Source organism: Myxocyprinus asiaticus, chromosome 23 (genome assembly GCF_019703515.2).
Source record: "Myxocyprinus asiaticus isolate MX2 ecotype Aquarium Trade chromosome 23, UBuf_Myxa_2, whole genome shotgun sequence".
Classification (NCBI taxonomy): domain Eukaryota; kingdom Metazoa; phylum Chordata; class Actinopteri; order Cypriniformes; family Catostomidae; genus Myxocyprinus; species Myxocyprinus asiaticus.
In genome coordinates, this window is record NC_059366.1 from 3,405,674 (window position 1) to 3,426,079 (window position 20,406).

Here is a 20,406-nt window from a genome sequence, read left to right on the forward strand (position 1 = left end):
GTCAGCTATTAAGAGAATAGGTCAATGCTTTGAAACAACAGGTGATGTTGCAGAAAGGTCTGGAAGGTCTAAATCCTCTTCATGCAGTGACCTACTGAAATTTACAGCTCTCAAAGACAGGGGAAAAAAACTACAAAAAATCAAGACCTCAGAAAACAAGACTCTTTCGAGAAGAAAAATAACCAGAAGGTTATCTAATGCAGGTTTTGAATTCTGCTGACAGTTTTGTAGGCTTTTTTTATGTATGCTCAGCGAGCATGGAAGGTGGGATCTGTGGATCATGCACTTCATTGTGAGTTGTGCACAGAGTTCAGCGGACCGTGATATATTCCCTCCTGCCTAGCAGCGTTTTCGCCTAAAAGGTTCAGCAGAAGACCTGTCCCCTGGGTGTCCAGCTAAGTACCTCCTTGCAAATATAATTTTTGTGTGTGTTTAAACCCACAGAACAACAAAACTAAAAGAGTAAAACACTTTTAATATATACGTCCTTTTAAAGATGGAATATCGCAATAGTATTCTGTGCGGAACACAAAACATCCTAACGCAGGATGGGCATGATCACTGTCATTTATGCCTGGGCAGTGCCCACGCTGAAGCAGCGTTCGTAGATGCCCAGTGCATTCACTGCAAACGCATGAGCAATAAAACGCTACTTTCACGGGTGGTGTTCTTTTCGTAGGATGCCACGGCATCTGTAGCGTCCCGCAGCACCCCACTGTGACTCCGGATGGAACACAAGCAGGGTGGTGCGCAAGGCGCAGAGAGTGAAGGAGTTGAGGAAGGTCTCCCACCGGTGTAGGCTTTGCGGGCTTCCTACTCTCTATCTACAGCGTTTTCGCCCGTGGAATATGCCAGCAAAAATCTTTGTCCCTCTGTCAACATGGATGGTTTGATTTCATTTGGCATATCTCCAGATGATGATGTGGTGTCTATCACGGCGTCGGAAGGCGATGCATGGTACTGATCGACTGATGATCTGTCTATCTTTTCCATGAACGATAGGATTGCCAAACTCCAGGGCAGTCGAGGACTTTGGACACGAACGGTCTCCTCCATCTGAGCCTGAGCACTCACGACTGGACAAGGTGCATCCTGAGCTCTTATGCTAATTTCCTTTACCACACTGGACCATGTGAAGCAGAGGGGCTCTACCACCCTTCCTTCTGGAAGAAGTGATTGCCCTGTCTTTGCACCTGGCTGGAAGAAGCGCCCTTCTCTCCTGTCCAAACCGTGTAGACCTACTTTACGAAGTCTTACGTGGCCTCAAGACAAGCTGCATTAGACTTGCACACTATTGCGGTTTTGCAGGTCTTTCAGGCAAAAATCCGGAGGGACATGGACGAACGTGGTCCTGACCTCATGCTCTTTAAAGAGTTTCCAGTACTCCTTTGGCTTCTGCCCTGTCAAGCAGTACCAAACCAGCAGTGAGATAAAACCACCCATGGCTGAGATGCAAGGCATCACTATCAGCCCTCACCATGGTGGGAAGAACAACCCAAGCCATCAAAAGCACTCCTGACGGTGTCAGTCTGGCGAAGAGGAAGCCAGAGCTCCAGTCCCTGTCCCTGTATTGAATGACTGGATAATTTTAGCACAGTCAGAGGTGTAGTGTTACAAGTACAAAGGGTAACACTTTAGTTTAGGGATCAGAAATTAGACAGTAATTAATGACTAATAATTACACTTGTACAGTAAGTGACTAGTTATGAACATGTTTGACATTATAAAGTATTTATTAAGCCTTTATTGGCCGATTTCTTATTCTTGCTTTATAGACCCTTTGTATTTGCTTTTGTCATAATGAATTTATTAGCTAATAACAAAACATATCAATAGCTAGTATGATGCAAAATACATCCTTTATAGGTTCTCAGTTGTAGGAACAGTATTTGTGTTAGGAATTCATTTAAAATGTCCTTACTCTATGCCATTATTATGTAAGGAAATTTATAATGGAATTAATCACGTTCGACAACCATTATAAGAAAGATATATGACAAATAATTAGACTATTTTTCTGAATAAAATTCTCCACCATTAAAATCGTAGTACAACGTCTCGTTGTATCCGCTCACAATTTCTATTGTAAGGAAATAGCTTTAATAAGGGAATTATGATTAATTCACTTATTGGAGTAATATTACTCTCATAGCTTATTGAAAATAATATCACACATATTTTAGGTATAGCTTTGAAGCAAGACCTTTTAAAATCATGTGATAAGATTATTTATCAAAATATACCACAGTCAAATTATCTTTGAATACAAAAAACTTTATTGCTATTCTAAACAAAAACGAATCTAACACATACAACATGAAACAGGTTGGTGAGTAAAGTGACAGAATGATCAATACAGAGAAAATGAACTTTATGGAGTCTGTTGACATTGCCTTAAGAACCATTTATCCTTCTTTGAGTCTAAATCGATTTACAATTGGATTACCCAAAGTATTTAAATAATACACCGGCACTTTCAGCAAAAGTCTGGAGATGTACTTGCATGTCGTTGTGTTTCCTTGTGTTGCTTTTCCTTGCTATGGCTTGGTTCTTTGGCTCTTTGTAGAAAGTTCATTCCGTCGATGCCTTGGACTCTGTTATGATCGTGGATAGTTATTGTCTCGATGAATGATGAGGCGGGTTTTGAAGCGAGGCCTTCCGCAAGGAGGACTGTTACATGTGTGTGACCCGTAGAGCAGGGAGTGAGAGGCTTCCTCAGGACTTCGGGTCCCGCGTTTCCTTGGACTCCACATGGCATGGAGGCTGCAAGCCACGAGGGCAAAAGCGCAGAGGATGAGGAGCTGCAGAGGAATTGAAGAGCAAGAGAGCCAAAGAAGAGAGGAGACCACCACCGAAGACTTCTTCCTTGGAAGGAAATGTTTGAGCTGAAATTGGCCGCACCCCAAAGGTGTCCTGAGCCAATCAGAAGTGGCTTTTCAAAGTCACATGGTCAACTGGTCTGTCCTTTTCAAAGTTGATTTACAATCCTTTGTGTGGAGGATTCTTACAAACTTCCCACTCATAATAGTGCATGTTTAATCATGAACTTTTATATCTTGAAAACAGTGCAAGAGACATTACATTCGTTGTCATCAACATTCTCTATTGTCGTAAACAAGCAAGCATATAAATACTAAATATGACATACTTTCATGAATATAATACGTGTTATATTCAAAAACAGGAAAATCCCTGATTAGAAATCATACTGGTTAATTCATTGGTTTTACAACATGGATAATACATGGCACATTATGAGAAACCTGATTGTCAGGGTATATTATTAGGTTAAGTCTTGAATAGTTACCATTCTTAGTAGAATGAGATGAATAATATGAGATTAAAGATTATACTTATTGATTTTCCAATTATAAGTGATTACAAATCACTACACATATTTTAAAAGGTACATCAGGCTATAATCATTAATTTGTCAGTTATAAAAGTGATCACAGATCATAAAGTCATTTTCAGAATTATCTAGCAAGGCTAGGTATTGTGTACATTTTGGGTCCAAATGCATTCTGTACATTTTAGAGGGTTAACTCAGCGAAGTACAGTGACAGTGTGTGTAATGTTCATGAATTAAGATGAGATGTCTTCATAATAGGATCGTGCAAACACGAGGGGCTTTAACAAGGAAACCTTTCAAAGAATGCCTGCTTTAACTCTGTGTGGAAGTTCAGAAGGTCATGCTGAGTCTGCTCCATGTCACTATCCCATGGGTTGAGGGGCCTCTGACTGTTTCAGTCTCTTTGACCATTTTATTGTCCAAAGGAAGGCCTCCACTAGACTTGTTGGTGCCTAGTCGAGCAGAATCTTTTAATTTATGACGTTGAGGAGTTCCAGGGCTAAAAGGTTGGGTTTTCTAGATTCAAGTCATATTACAGCAATTGTTCGCTCTTCTGCACCTAATATCCTACATCCCCCCCATCTATTGCTAAAGTTTGAAGTGGAAACAAACACCTGCAATTGCTGGAAACAAGCAGAAGAAGACAAACACAAACAAACAACAAGACAACACCTCCATCAAAGATAAAGCACTGGTGCAGAATAATCATTTATTCAGTAAGTGTTCTAACATTCAGAGGATTCTTGGGATGTTTTAGTACTATTTGGATTCATCTACGATTGTTCATGTTTTAGAGTCATCTTTAATTATTCTTAGTGGTTTGGAAACCAGTAAAGGGTAATTTGGATTTGATTAAGGTGAATCATCGTGAATACGAGAGACCGCTCAGTTCAGTTCAGTTAGGTGAATTCCTTCTGCCTTGTTTCTGTCGCGATTCATAACCAAGGGTGAAGGAGTACCCATTTAATCCAGAAAGATTGAGCTTCGTTTGACACTCTTCTCTCGGGATGTGCCGAAGGCTAAGTCATAAACATGAAGGATTGCGTTCTTTTGGAAATTGATCCGCATGGTTCTATTGTGTAGTGTAACGTGGTATGCTCCTTCAATTTAGTTGGGATGGTTTCTTTTTGTCCACAATATCATGGCATATCACGGATAAACGTCTAATTCGCAAAAGGCTTTCTGAATGCTCTATAAATTCATTGTGGCTCGTGAATGAAAAGCATAAGGAGTCAATCCTGATATAATGCCCTTGAATTTCTTGCTGGCTAATTGGATTAGCTTTAGCATTTTGCCTATTGAAGAGGAATCTGAGTGTTTCCTATCATAATGTGTGTGTAAGTTAACTTAACCAGTGTTGGGTGGTTAGTGTGTGCTTGAATGAACGTAGTGTAGGGTAGCTAGGGTATCCGAGTACCTTAAAAGTAATGTTGGGTGCTTTATCTATGAGAAAAACAGTTTGATATTTCCCTATAGTGGTTGGGTGTGCTAAAGGTGTGTTGTAAGAACAGTTTGAACTATGTCAGACTGTTTTAACTGAATGTGAGACTATTGTAACCTGTGTCAGACTGTTGTACCCTGTGTCAGACTGTTTTAAACTGTGTCAGACTGTTTCAAGCTCCCCCCTTTTCTCGTCTTGGAGCTCTTTTCTGTCAACTAGTTTTGGTGGACCCATTTGAAGATTTGTGTCTTGCCTAATCTGGATCCTCTAGGTGACTGTGGGTGCTGATGAAGCCACAGTTCATAGAAGTCTTTCACACAGTTCTTGATGTCTGTATATAACTCGCCATGAGCTGCTGTATGAGTTTGTGTCATGTTGAATTAGGATGTGGTTGAGGTTGAGGCTAATGGCTGAGTTTTCAGTCCATAAGCCAGTGCCGTATCGGTCACTGTTGTGTCTGGCACCTGTATTCCTGTCATTGGTCGTGACAGGAGGAGTATGAAATGTCTTTATGGTCGGCCTTGAGTGTATTCTGCTTGAAATATGCTGTGAGTAGCTTCAGCAGTTCTGGTGAGTTTTCTGCAGGTGGCTTATCTGGTTTGTGTGCAGGCTTAGTTCTCTGTTTGTGTGCAGGCTCAGTTCTGTGTCTGTCTGCACAGTGTTGCAATGGTTTTCATCGTTGGTTGCCTTCAAATGTCCATCTGGGTTCCCATGTCGTTCTTTCTTTTTGATTGCTGAAGGGATGTGGTTTGTTCGACGGTTTCTCCCAATGGTTGGACATGCATATGGGTCTGACACTAATGTGGGGGTCATGCTCTTGAATGCCATGTGGTTTACTCCACTCTATGCTGAAGAACCTGGCTTTGCTGTGATGCCACATATCTTCTGATGCCAGCCCTTGGTTTTGAGAGGTAAAGCTTGAGACTGATGATGCCTTGTGAGCCTTTCTTGAGGCCATTCTTTGTTTAACATAAGCCTTAAGTGCCAAGTCACGCAGTTGTTGACAGGCTGTGACTCCTAGATGATAGCTCACCATGGGATGCAGGTTTTGGATGAAAATGGTTTTGAAGTTGAATTCTTCTTCCATCTCAGGTTCGTTCCGAGACTGGAAGTAGTCTTGCCGCAGTCTATGGTAGTAGGCTTGTATGGTCTCTTTCCATCCCTGTTTGGTGTTCAGGGCAGTAAACAGTTCTTCCTCAGACTCTGGGTCTGAAAAATCTTTAATCAGTGCCTCTCTCAGACATTGGTAGTCTGACTTTGTGTGGTTTGACTGTCTGTCAAGAAAACTTTGTACCTCATGGCTGGATGTTATCCATAGTAGGCATAAAGTGTATCTGTTAGTCATCTAAGGCCTCATATTCAGGTGGAAGTCTATGTCATGCAGCTAAGCATGGATCTTGTGACCCTCAGCAGGATTTGGTGTGAACTTGTCAATGTTCCTTGCCAGCTTGTCGAGGTCTTTAAAATCCATTCCACGTGCTGCTTCAGGGTTTGTTGGGATGTTTACCCTTTCACTGCGTTTGGAGTGGGGTTTTTGGAAGAGGGCCACTGAGGTTTCGTGCTGCAGACCCTCGTGTCTCTCATCATGTGGAAGCTTTTGGTTGTAGGATTCTGCTTTGTTGACCAGGGGTGCTGCTATGGGATGCCTCTCCATCTTAAGCTCTCGCCTTAACTCGTAAGAGTGTTTCAGTTCATCTCTGACCATGTCAAGCTCATCTTTAGTAAGGTCAAGTTGTTGGGTCAGGGTTTCAATTTCAGTTCTGGACATTTCTAGATGGCTTTCCAAGGCCTTGTTTCGAGAGTTCACGTCTTTCAAATCAAACATGGCTTTTCCAGTTGCACTTTTGCGTGCTGGAGTTTCTTTTCCAGGTCCTCTTGGGCGGCTTTAGCCTGCTGCTCTCTGTGCTTGGCAGCTGTCAGGCTTCCTAGGGCTCTCTCTCGTTGATGCTTGTTCCAGTTGTTTGGACACCTTGCATCGATCTTGGGCTTCAACTTCTAGCTGGTCTACAGTGCATCCGGAAAGTATTCACAGCGCTTCACTTTTTCCACATTGTGTAATGTTACAGCCTTATTCCAAAATGGATTAAATTAATTATTTTCCTCAAAATTCTACAAACAATACCCCATAATGACAACGTGAAAGAAGTTTGTTTGAAATCTTTGCAAATTTATTAAAAATAAAAAACGAAAAAAAATCACATGTACATAAGTATTCACAGCCTTTGCCATGACACTCAAAATTGAGCTCAGGTGCATCCTGTTTCCACTGATCATCCTTGAGATGTTTCTACAACTTGATTGGGGTCCACCTGTGGTAAATTCAATTGATTGGACTTTATTTGGAAAGGCACACACCTGTCTATATAAGGTCCCACAGTTAACAGTGCATGTCAGAGCATAAACCAAGCCATGAAGTCCAAGGAATTGTCTGTAGACCTCTGAGACAGGATTGTATCGAGGCACAGATCTGGGGAAGGGTACAGAAAAATGTCTGCAGCATTGAAGGTCCCAATGAGCACAGTGGCCTCCATCATCCGTAAATGGATGAAGTTTGGAACCACCAGGACTCTTCCTAGAGCTGGCGGCCCGGCCAAACTGAGCAATTGGGGGAGAAGGGCCTTAGTCAGGGAGGTGACCAAGAACCCGATGGTCACTCTGACAGAGCTCCAGCGTTTCTCTGTGGAGAGAGGAGAATCTTCCAGAAGAACAACCATCTCTACAGCACTCTACCAATCAGGCCTGTATGGTAGAGTGGCCAGACGGAAGACACTCCTCAGTAAAAGGCACATGACAGCCTGCCTGGTGTTTGCCAAAAGGCACCTGAAGGACTCTCAGACCATGAGAAACAAAGATTGAACTCTTTGGCCGGAATGGCAAGCTTTATGCCTGGAAGAAACCAGGCACTGCTCATCACCTGGCCAATATCATCCCTACAGTGAAGCATGGTGGTGGAAGCATCATGCTGGGGGTATGTTTTTCAGCGGCAGGAACTGGGAGACTAGTCAGGATCGAGGGAAAGATGAATGCAGCAATGTACAGAGACATCCTTGTTGAAAACCTGCTCCAGAGCGCTCTGGACCTCAGACTGGGGTGAAAGTTCATCTTCCAACAGGACAACGACCCTAAGCACACAGCCAAGATAACAAAGGAGTGGCTACGGGACAACTCTGTGAATGTCCTTGAGTGGCCCAGCCAGAGCCCAGACTTGAACCCGATTGAACATCTCTGGAGAGATCTGAAAATGGCTGTGCACCGACGCTCCCCATCCAACCTAATGGAGCTTGAGAGGTCCTGCAAAGAAGAATGGGAGAAACTGCCCAAAAATAGGTGTGCCAAGCTTGTAGCATCATACTCAAAAAGACTTGAGGCTGTAATTGGTGCCAAAGGTGCTTCAACAAAGTATTGAGCAAAGGCTGTGAATACTTATGTACATGTGATTTTTTTCATTTTTTATTTTTAATAAATTTGCAAAGATTTCAAACAAACTTCTTTCACGTTGTCATTATGGGGTATTGTTTGTAGAATTTTGAGGAAAATAATTAATTTAATCCATTTTGGAATAAGGCTGTAACATAACAAAATGTGGAAAAAGTGAAGCACTGTGAATACTTTCCGGATGCACTGTATGCGGCACATGGCATGCGTTAGCACCATTTGGGTCTTTGTGGACTGCAGCTTTAGGTCATTTACTTCCTGTGTCAGATGGGTGCCATTCTTGTCGCTCGGTTTCATCTGGCCTATGAGGTTGTGGGCCAGGTAGTTGGTGAATTTTTCCAGCATGTTACTCAGTATCGCCTTCAAGTCTTTCCAGTGGGCCATGGTGTCAGTCTTCAGCCACATGTTGGCACACTGTAGTGGAAGACTAGGTAGAGAGAGCTGACACAGGTCTGCACAGGGTTAAGGGCCTAGGTGTAGTGTTACATCTAGACATTGGCTTCAATGTGTGGGGACACAAATGAAAGGTAGTAACAGCTAAGTGATGTTTTAAGTGAATGTGAGCAACTAGTGAAGTGTAGTTAAATATATATATTTTTTTCAATCTGGTAGGATTGACACCATACACCCATTTATGTGGTACAGTTGACCTGTTTACCACAGATGCCTCAATGGCATGCTCGGGGGCGGTGACGGTTACCTGACGCTTCTCTCTGCAATTTATTTCCAGACGTGGTTGCGTTTGGATGCCGGAATTTAGATTGCGTTGATAAACACCATTTAAAAACCTTAAAAAGGTTGGGTTTTCTAGATTCAAGTCATATTGCAGCAATTGTTCACTCTTCTGCACCTATTATCCAACACAGTACTCTGTGTGAATGAGCGGCTTATAAGTATGAAATACATGTAGAATGCATTTAGTATTTCAACAAAGCAGGGAAGGTTAGGGTTAGATTTAGGGGAAGGGGTTGGTGTGGGTTGTTTGTGGGACTCTAAGTAAACACAATAAACATGCTGCAGTGATGCCCCTATACTGTATGGTAGTATTTAATTAGAGGTGCAAATAGCATCTAACTCAATTTGCCCCTTGAGATGCTTTTTGTTGCTATTTACACCAAGCATAAACTGTCTTCTAGATTTATTATATACTTAAAATTTGCACATTCACACAGTGTAATGAGAACTTATAAAGAATGTATTTTTCACCTTACTATCTATTGGTATCTCTTTTTTTAGCTAATAAGTTAATTGTTAGGAAAAAAACAAACGTAAAGAGGGTATTAGGCAAGGGTAAGAAATTCTAATTTAATTCCAAACAAGTTTGTAACTAGTCCTTTACAAGTCCCTTACAAGTCCAATTATTAGTCATTAATTACTGTAAATTTTTTATCCCTAAAATAAAGTGTTACCGCAGACAGATATATTGCTTTCACATCTGCAGCATCTGGGGCTGAGAGTCAACTGGGTAAAGAATTTACTCACACCTACTCAGAAAATATCCTTCCTGGGAATAGAGATTCAATCACAATTCAAGCACGTCTGACAGAGCATTCAATCCATTCTCCGCCACTTGCATGGCCTCAGGCTGGGGGGAGCAGTTCCTCTGAAAACATTTCAGAGAGCACTCGGGTTGATGGCCGCCTAAACAGCCACCACACAGTTGAGCTTATTGCACATGAGACCCCTTCAATGTTGGCTCAGTGTCACAGTACCGTGGAATGTATGGCACCACAGCAAATTATGCCTACTGGTGACGCGCCACTGTTTAGCCGGATTGTCTCAGTAGAAAAAAGCCTCATTCTATCGAACAGGCGTTGCATTAGGTCAAGTGACCAGATGAAAAATAGTCACCACGGATGCATCCAATGCTGGCTGGGGAGCCCTGTGCGATGTACGTCCAGCCTTCAGCACCTGGACAGGTGCAAGGCGGAAATGGCATATAAATTGCCTGGAATTACTGACAGTAATTCTGTCTCTGAAAAAATGTCATCCTTAAAATGCCCTTTGGGGGTTAAAGCCCACTCCACAAGGGGCATCACTTCCTCTTGGGCATGGGCAAAATGCTTGTCCTAATCAGACATCTGCCAAGTGGCAGGTTGGGTTTCCCCAAACACTTTCGCTAGATTTTATAATCTAGTCATTTCCTCCCTGTCTTCCCAGGCACTTTCTGTGAAGGGAAACTAAGCTCTCATCTCTGATGAGTAGCATTTAACAAATGCCTTGTGACACAAATTTTGTATACTCCCCTTTCGGGCTTGTTACAACACGAATGTCTCTGTAAGGCTTCGCTCTTAAACCATATAGAAGGTTGTTTTCCACTAAAATCTGTAAAACACCTCTATGGGTTGTTAAGCACAATAGCAGTTTAATACTGCTCTAGTGGCATCAATCTTTTTGTACACTACCCGTTTGGCTAGTTACACTAAGAACTCACTTCTGAAGGTTAACCCCTTCTGTTCCTGCACAAAAGAGTGTTCCCTCTTGGCAAACACCTCTTGTTATGCATTTTATCCAACCTCAAGTTGGTTTTGAGGTTTGACTCTCTTCCTTATAAGTAAGAGATCAATCCTATCTCAAGTTATGCATCACCATTGTGTTTGTGAGACAGTGTATCCTTAGGAACATGTTAACTGACTCCCAGCGGTAAGGCAGTTATTTCGTTCTTTTAATCCTATAAATTAGGAAATATTTTCTATCAGTAAAGAGCTTCCCCAAGAGGGGGCCCTTTCTCTACCAACATTAATTGGTTCCAAACAATGGCAAAACAGTTATTGTTAGTATTCTAGTCTAGTGATTTTTTCCTAGATTACACACAGGAAGCTTTCCCTTCCTGTCTCCCATATTTAAAAGTGCTCGGGTGAGCCTTATTCCTATCATCTTAATTGCTTCCCAGTGTTGGCAAAACAATTGTTGTGATCATTAATCTAGTGATTTATTTCTAGATTCCACAAAGCAGGATTCAACTCTTCCTCCAGTAGGTTTAAGGTGACCCTGCTGGCAGCCCCTTTTATAACCATGATCATGAATTCAGTTTTCCCTCCAAACAGTTCATCACCTCACATGACGTGAGTTTTGTGAAGAAAATTTGCTACCCTCAGACTACTACAATGCCTCCTTTCAGGTAAGATATATTTAGTTAGTGTTACTGATGTGTCACTCACTGTCCAGAGCTCTTCCCCACTTAGGTGTGGAAGTGGGCTTTCTGTGAACTTTCTACCACATTTTTGGTAGCAAGTGCAGCCAAATCAGTATTGTGGTGCTATGCTATAGGGAACCCTAGTGTCAGTTCACTGATGTAACGTCGAGTGACTGAATTAAAGGGAATGTCTAGGTTACTATGGTAACCCCGGTTTCCTGAAAAGAGGGAATGAGACATTATGTAACCTCGCCACAATACTGATTGCCGCTGAAATGTTTTAGAGATCTTCTCACCTCTTCAATCGAATGTCCTAAGGAGACTATCTTCCGACCCACCTTATACATGCTCGCTGAGCATGGAAGGCAGGACTTCGAAAGACATCTGCCAATAAAATTGGCATGATGGAAAACAATTCAGAGAGATCGGGGCTCTCAAGAGTGACCCCTAGCGTCAGTTCACTTACGTAACTGTCAGCATCCTACCTCCTGTAGTTTGTCTCCATGCCTCTAGAGGTCCCCTGTATTCTCCTCTACCTTAGTTCTTCCTCGTGTGGCCTTGTTAGCGTTATCCAGCTCACCTGTGCCTTGTTTCCCCCAGTGTATTTAAGTTGTGTTTTTTTCCTTTGATTCCTCACTCGGTTTTTGAGTCTCTGCCCTGTGTTTCCTGCCTTGACTCGCTAAAGCCTCTCTAGCTACCCCAAGTAAGATATCCTGAGTTCCTTTCACTGATTGTAATTGTTCACTGGCTTTGCGCTGACCAAGGGAGGAGGAATCAAGGTTCACTGGGGTCCGGAGGCAGCGGGGGCCTTCGAGGAGCTCAAGCGCTGCTTCACTTCCGCTCCCATTCTCTCGATCCCTGACCCAGAAAGACCTTTCGTGGTGGAAGTGGACGCCTCAGAGGTGGGCGTAGGGGCCATCCTGTCACAAAGGGGTGAGGATGGGAAATTACACCCTTGTGCCTTCATGTCTCGTCGCCTGTCAGATGCCGAGCGCAACTACCATGTGGGGGATCAAGAGTTGCTTGCAGTTAAACGCCTTGGAGGAGTGGTGCCATTGGCTTGAGGGGGCTCAGCACCCTTTTCAGGTGCTCATGGACCACAAGAACCTGTAATATCTCCAGCAGGCTAAGCGGCTTAACCCTCGGCAGGCTCGATGGTCATTGTTTTTTAATCGATTTCAGTTTCTCCTGTCTTACAGACCCGGCACCAAGAATGTCAAGCCGGATGCCCTGTCCCGAGCCTACTCTCCCGAGACACAGGAGAAGCCTTTGGCATCGATTATTCTGAGGTCTAGGATTGTTGCACCCCTTCAGTGGGAACTGGAAAGGGTGGTGCGAGAAGCTCAAGCCCAAGAGCCAGACCCAGGAGGTGGTCCAGCAGGACGCCTGTACGTCCCTCAATCTGCCCGGGCCCGGGTCTTGCAGTGGAGTCACGAGTCTCCCTTGACGTGCCATCCAGGAAATGCTCGCACTCTTGACTTCCTCCAACGGCGGTTTTGGTGGCCGTCCATCAAGGAAGACGTAAAGGTCTATGTGGAGGCCTGCCCCGTGTGCAGCCAGGGAAAGTCTACACATCAGCGACCTCAGGGACTGCTCCATCCCTTACCCGTTCCCCGTAGGCCATGGTCGCACCTTTCTTTGGACTTTGTCACGGGACTCCCACCATCCCAGGGCAACACTGTCATCCTGGTGGTTGTGGACCGGTTCTCTAAGGCCGCACGGTTCATTCCCCTGCCCAAATTGCCTTCGGCCAAAGAGACAGCAGAGCTCCTCATGAACCATGTCTTCCGGGTGTTTGGAATCCCCCTGGATATTGTCTCCGACCGAGGGTCCCAGTTCTCGTCCTGGTTCTGGGGTGCCTTCTGCAAGCTGGTTGGGGCCAAAGCCAGCCTATCGTCTGGGTTCCATCCAGAGTCTAATGGCCAGACAGAATAGATTAACCAGGATCTGGAGACCACTCTGCGGTGTATGGCGGCCAATAACCCCACCTCTTGGGCTACCTACATCATATGGGCAGAATATGCCCACAACACCCTCCTGTCCTCGGCCACTGGACTATCCCCCTTTGAATGCCAGTTCGGGTATACCCCCCATTGTTCCCTGAGGAAGAGTCACAGGTTGGTGTTCCCTCGGCCCGGCGTTTTGTCCAACGCTGTCGGCAGACCTGGAGGAAGGTTAGGCGTGCCCTTCTTCAGACCTCCCAGAGATACCAACGTCAGGCTAACCGCCGCCACCGGACAGCCCCTAATTTCCGAGCTGGTCAAAGAGTCTGGCTAGCCACCAAGAACCTTCCCATCCGGGTCGAATCAAGGAAGCTTTCCCAGAAATACATTGGCCCTTTTCGCATAGCAAGGAAAGTTAACCCTGTTTCCTATCGTTTGTTTCTTCCCCGTTCACTTAGAATTAACCCTACATTTCATGTATCATTGCTAAAACCTGTTTTGTCTTCTCCATTTGCCCCCCCACGCAGGCCCCCTCCACTTCCCAGGATCATTGATGGCCAGCCAGCCTACACAGTCCGCCGGATACTGGACTCCCGGAGGTTCCAGAACTCACTGCAGTATCTGGTGGACTGGGAGGGTTACGGGCCGGAGGAGTGCACCTGGGTTCCAGCCAAAGACATCCTGGACCCAAGTTTGATCCAGGAGTTTCGCACCCAGAGGCCAGGAAGTTCTGGAAGGAACGTCAGGAGCCGTTCCTAGAGGAGGGGGTCCTGTCAGCATCCTACCTCCTGTAGTTTGTCTCCATGCCTCTAGAGGTCCCCTGTGTTCTCCACTACCTTAGTTCTTCCTCGTGTGGCCTTGTTAGCATTATCCAGCTCACCTGTGCCTTGTTTCCCCCAGTGTATTTAAGTTGTGTTTTTTTCCCTTGGTTCCTCACTCGGTTTTTGAGTCTCTGCCCTGTGTTTCCTGCCTTGTCTCGCTAAAGCCTCTCTAGCTACCCCAAGTAAGATATCCTGAGTTCCTTTCACTGATTGTAATTGTTCACTGGCTTTGTTTTCTCCCCTCATGGAGTTTTATTTTCTCCTTTGGTTTTGCCCATTGTTTTTTGTTTATGTGGTTTATACCTCGGTCCGAGAAGAACTTTTGTTGATTCATTTTTGCAAGGATTTTTAAAAAAAATAAATCTACATCTCCTGGAATACTGCCTTAAGTGTTTCATTTGGGTCCAACATTACCACTCCCGCGGATCAGTGGTAGATCTCTCAACCACCACACCAGTGACCCAGGTTTTAGCCCAGCTTGTGACAGTAACGTCCCATTCTGTTCTCTCAGGGAACTGGGGTTACCATAATAACCTATACATTTTCTTTTATTACAATTGTTTGAACATTAGTAATATTCCCAGATACTGTAGCAGTGCTATTCAGCTGTGAAGTGGCTCAGACTATGAGCCCAGGTCAAGGGCTGTTCAAACAGACGGAGCATAACAGAATTGAACAGAATCGGAAAAGAAATCTTGACACACACATTTCCAGATTGAACTCCTTTTCTGACAAAGCTTTTAAAAAACCCATTGTTTAATCTGAAAAACACTGATAAGAGAGCAAGATGCAATGACCAAAGACCTCCACCTAAGAGGCAGTTCTCACCAAATGCTTTTGCAACCATCCAGTTTACAATTGTTTTTTCTATTTAAACACGTGCTGGATGAAGGACTTCGATTGTTTCGCCGAGTTTTGTTGTTTATTCAGCATCTTGTGCAGAAGTGCTGTGTTTTTTAGATTCCATGTCAAGTTAAAAATAACATTAGAGACACCTACTTTCAGTTAAACTGTATTTGTTGTGCTGCAACAAGTATTTTATAGTGCAATAATGTGATCATTCTAAAGTCATTGTCAGTGCTTGGCACACATACAAAATTAAAATGCACAGTTTTTGCATTTGAATGTGCCTTTTTTTTCTTAAATTCCACAAATATTTTAATTTCACATTTTAATTTGACAGTGCTAGTGCAAGCTACAGGGTCAGTGAAGACTATATATATAGTATATTATATATATATTGTATATATAATTAAGTATCCTGTGTTGGCAGTAGGCAAGTGCACAATAAGACGATGAAACATTACAAAAGTATACATGTTCAGTAAATACATTACCTGATCAAGTGGTGATCTGCTCCCAAAATGATACTGGAAACATCAGTGCAGCACAACAATGCTGCATTTGTGGGCAACAGTGCCCTTGGTTTTCAGAAAGGAATATAAGTCCTGTCCCAAATGTCACTCTAAGCTAAGGGTTTTCAAAGTCTTGGACAGTAAGTCCCCCCTCTCAGAAAATGTACAAGAATTTACAAGAACATTTGTTTTTTTTTAGATTTACAAACATACAATAATGTTGTATAGGCCTTTACAATAGCAAAGTAAATAATACATAACATAGCCTATGCTAAATGTATATATATATATATATATATATATATATATATATATATATATATATATATATATATATAAACAGCAAGTTCATTCTGGCCACTTATTTGAAGTTATTTCAGGTATTGTCCTCTAGTGTAATATTATCAAAATTGATTATATTTCAGGTATTGGAGCAATTCACCAGTGAATATCAATAACCTTTAATTCAGTCGGACAGACTTGTTATACACTGATGCGTGATTAACAGCTATAAATATTTCTATTAATAATAAGAACACGTATTTTCCATTATTTTAATTTAAAATATGGTTTGACAGTGGGAATACTTGAATGTTTTAGCCTATATCTGTGATGAACTTTCATCACATGAGCCAATCTCTGTCCAAATATTAAACTGCACTGGTCTCAAACACATGAAGACACGTCGACCCGATATCATGTTGAACTCAGTTATACTCAGTAAGTCCATGAGGGTGCATGACTTATAAAAGTGTGCATTTAATTTAATTTATTTATTTATATAGCACTATACAAACTACACAGTAGACCCAAAGTGCTGAACATCCCACAATAAAATTATCATAAAATACAATACAGCAATGACATAAAATTGGAAAGCTTTAAGAAACAAATATGACTTTAAACTACATTTAAATATGGTAACAAATGTAGAGGATTTAATATCAAAGGGTACATTATTCCATAACATTGGACCAGCAACAGAGAATGCACGATCACCTTAAAGCTTAAGGCGTGCCCAGGGGATATTCATCAGTAATTGATTAGCAGATCTTAACACTTTTCTCAAATTATTTGGCTTAATGAGATCTACTACATAATCTGGGGCCATCCCGTGAACTGCTTTAAAAACATATAATAAGACCTTACTTTGGATCCTATATTGGACAGCCAGCCATCAAAGAGAGGCTAACAAGGGTGTAATATGGTCCTTTGTTTTGCATTTATAAGCAGCTTTGGCGCTGCATTCTGCACTAGTTGAAGCCAAGAAATTGATAGTTGACACGTCCCAAAATAAAGAACAATACAATAGTCCAAGCATGAAAACATAAGAGCATGAATGACCTTCTCGAGTTCACCTACTGAAAGAATCGAGAAACAGCTTTGATCTGTCTATCAAACTACACCCAAGTTATTCACTTTTTGTTGCACATTCCCAGCCCATGGCCCTAAACTAACATTTAAAGCTGTACAACCAAAAATAATGAGATCTGAGTATCATCGGCATACAAGTGATACATAATTCCATATTTTTTAAGGATCTGGCCAAGAGGAATTATATACACTGAAAATAACAAAGGGCCTAAAATAGATCCTTGTGGAACCCCACAGGTGAAAGCTGCTGTGGATGACGAGTAATGTCCAACCCTCACAATAAATTATCTATTCTTAAGATAAGAAGCAAACCATTCTAAGACAGTATCCTGAATACCAGCATATTGACACAAGTGACTGATGAGTATCGCATGGTCAATAGTATCAAAAGCCATGGTAAGCATGATTTCCAGCGTCTCCAATTAATAAAAATCCTTAACAATGCCAACTCTGTACTATGACTCACTCTAAAAATTAAATTGATCCAAGACATTATTTTTAGTTAAAAGAGTTCAACTGGCCAAGAACTACCTTCTCTAGAACTTTAGCCATACATGGTAATTTAGAAAAGGGCTGATAACGTTTCAAGTCCAATGGATCTAAATTGGATTTCTTGAGAAGGGGCTGGACAATCGCTTGCTTAAAACAAGTGGGAACTATCCCATTTTGAAGACTACAATTAATAATAGACAAGATACTTGGACTGATAATGTCAATCATCTCAATGAGAAGATTTCCATTTCCATTTCCATTTCTTCAGTTGGCAGACACTTTTAACCAAAGCGACTTACAAAATAGGGAAACATAAGCGAATCATCTTAATGAGGCAGTGGTACAAAAAGTGCCATATTACAAAGTTTCATCAGCATCAGAATAGTAGCATTCAAAACAGATTATTATAAGAAATCTTTTTTTTTCTTAGTGACTGGTTAAGTGCTCATGGAATAGATGTGTTTTTAGCCGTTTTTTGAAGATAGAAAGTGAGTCAGCTTCACAGATGTAGTTGGGAAGGTCATTCCACCAACATGGTATGATGAAGCCGAAAGTCTGGGAAAGTGTTTTGGTGCCTCTTTGTGTTGGTACAACAAGGCGACGTTCCTTAGCCAACCGCAGGCTTCTAATGGGTGTGTAGCTCTGCAGAAATGATTTTAGGTATGCTGGAGCAGACCCAGTGACTGTTCTGTATACCAGCATCAGAGCCTTGAATTTGATATGTGCATCAACCGGCAACCAGTGAAGAGAGACAAGGAGTGGTATAACATGCGCTCTCTTTGGTTCATTAAAGACCAGACATGCTGCTGCATTCTGGATCATTTGCAGGGGTCTAATTGCACACGCAGGGAGGCCTGCAATGAGAGCGTTACAATAGTCCAGTCTAGTTATGACAAGTGACTGAACAAGAAGTTGTGTGGCATGTTCAGAGAGGAAGGATCTTATCTTCCTGATATTGTAGAGTGTAAATCTACATGATCTTGCAGTCTTTGAGATGTGGTCTGTGAAATTTATTTTGTTATCGATGGTTACCCCTAGATTTCTGACCATTTGGAAGATGTTACTGTAGTTGCACCCAGCTGCATGGTGATGTTGTGTTCAACAGCAGGGATGGCTGGAAAGACAAGGAGTTCAGTGCAGACTACCTTAAAGGACCTACCTGAGAGATAGGAATTAAACCAGTCAAGCACAGTTCCTGTAATGCCCAGCGAAGAGAGGGTGGAGATCTGATGGTTGACTGTGTCAAAGGCTGCAGAAAGTTTCAGCAGAATCAGGATGGATGATCTGGATTTAGCTTTCGCCTGTATCAGCGACTCAGTGACAGACAGCAGGGCGGTCTCGGTGGAGTGTCCACTTTTGAAGCCTGAATGATTGTCATCCAGCAGCATGTTCTGTGAGAGATTTGATTGAAAAGTGCACTTTCAAGTGTTTTTGCCATGAATGGGATGAGAGAGACTGGTCTGTAGTGTTCTACTTGTGTGGGGTTAAGTGCGGGTTTCTTCAGCAGTGGGGTTACTCGAGCCTGCTTAAATGTAGTGGGAAAAGTGCCTGTAAGTAGAGATGTGTCAATTATGTGTGTGAGTGCAGGTAGGATGGACGGAGAGATGGCCTGCTTCCTCCTTTCCCAATGAGAGGTTTGTCTGCCACACAAGCCCTAATTCCGTTAATTTCTTCAACAAAAAAACTTCCTAAACAATTCACAGGTTTCAGTAGAGGGAGTCAAACCAGCTTTGACAGGTGGACAAAGAAATCTGTTGATCACAGAAAACAGAGCACTGGGAGAATTTTGAGCAAATACATTTGAAAAGTACCTTGCTCTATGATGTTTCACAGCTTTCTGATACTTTAACAAGCTCTCCCTCAAAATTTGCAACTTATCTTTCTTCCACCTTCTTTTTGCTTTTCTGCATTCTTGCCTAAGAGCACATGTTTGCTCATTAAACCAGGGTTGCACTTTAACTTTATGACTCCTCCTTTAATAAGGAGCGATAGAGTCCATAATGCCAGAGCAAGCAGAATTAATCAATGTAGCTACCTCCTCTGGGTCAGCAGAGGGAGGGGATGTCTCAATATAAATAGCCAAAGAAGAAGAGATACAAGCATTTGCAAAATCCAGTTATTATATGAGAACAGAAGTTAGAAAGTAAACAGTTAAGAAGAGGAACAGGACAATTAACATAAAAAACTAAAGGCAGGAGATCAGAAAAACTATTAACAATAATATCCACATTGCAGATTGGTAAACCTAGTGACAAGACCAGATACAATGTGTGAACCTGCTCATAAGTACTACTAGTGACAGATTGAATTAAATTAAAAGAGTCCACTATTTCTAAAAACTCAGCCACCATTTGTTTTGCTGGTCAACAAACATGAATGTTAAAATCCCCAAGAATTAAAATGCTATCAGACAATTGTACAATGTATGACAGGAAGTCAGCGAACTCCTTTATAAAGTATTTGTTGTATTTAGGAAGTCAATAAACAACACAGAGCACAGGCATCTGTAAATACATCATAATCAATTAGACTTCAAAGCTCTGATAGTTCAATGTTGGCAATAAGTGACATTTAAAGTGCTTGTTAAAACTGTTGCAAGGCCCCCACCCCACCCGTTAGTTTGCGGGGTACTCAAAAAGTCACATCCAACTGGAGACAGTTCAACTAGGGGAGTAAGATTTCCAGCCTTGAGCCACATTTCATAAATAAATAAAAAGTCCTGAGCTGAGAAAAATTCATTCAACATAAAAGATTTTTTGGACAATGATCTGGCATTAACCAGTGCAATCCTTACCGTACTTACTTTGATACACTGATGCAGTTTTACAGCAAAAATAGGTAGGGTTCCATTCGGCCAGGTAAACAAGTCAAAGACTGGAGAGTCTCTGGTCCCACACCCTCGAATGGTTGTCGTTTCTTCTTATTGCCGGTGCCTGCCGGAGACCAAATTATTTCATCTGGAACCGGGCAGGTAAACTGAGAATGAAAATAACATTTTCCATTGCTGAAAAGATCACTAATGACTGTGCGAATGTGAAATAAAGTCTGTCTATCATA